The following is a 214-nucleotide window of genomic DNA, read 5'->3' on the forward strand; positions in this document are numbered from 1 at the left end:
GTCCAGGAGATGCATAAAGAAGGAAGGGCTAACCCAGCATCTTGGCCTTCCCTGTGGAATGAATGAAGCCCACATCTAGGGAACATGATCTCTGTGGTCAGCATTCTGACCCTCTTCTGGGGACAGTCACTGAAACTTTAGTCTCACTTTTTCCATCAGAATCCAGGAGGACCCCAACCTCACTGAAAAGCCCACTTTGGATTTGTCATGAGTT

This window comes from Mus caroli, chromosome 17, assembly GCF_900094665.2.
Source record: "Mus caroli chromosome 17, CAROLI_EIJ_v1.1, whole genome shotgun sequence".
Taxonomy (NCBI): domain Eukaryota; kingdom Metazoa; phylum Chordata; class Mammalia; order Rodentia; family Muridae; genus Mus; species Mus caroli.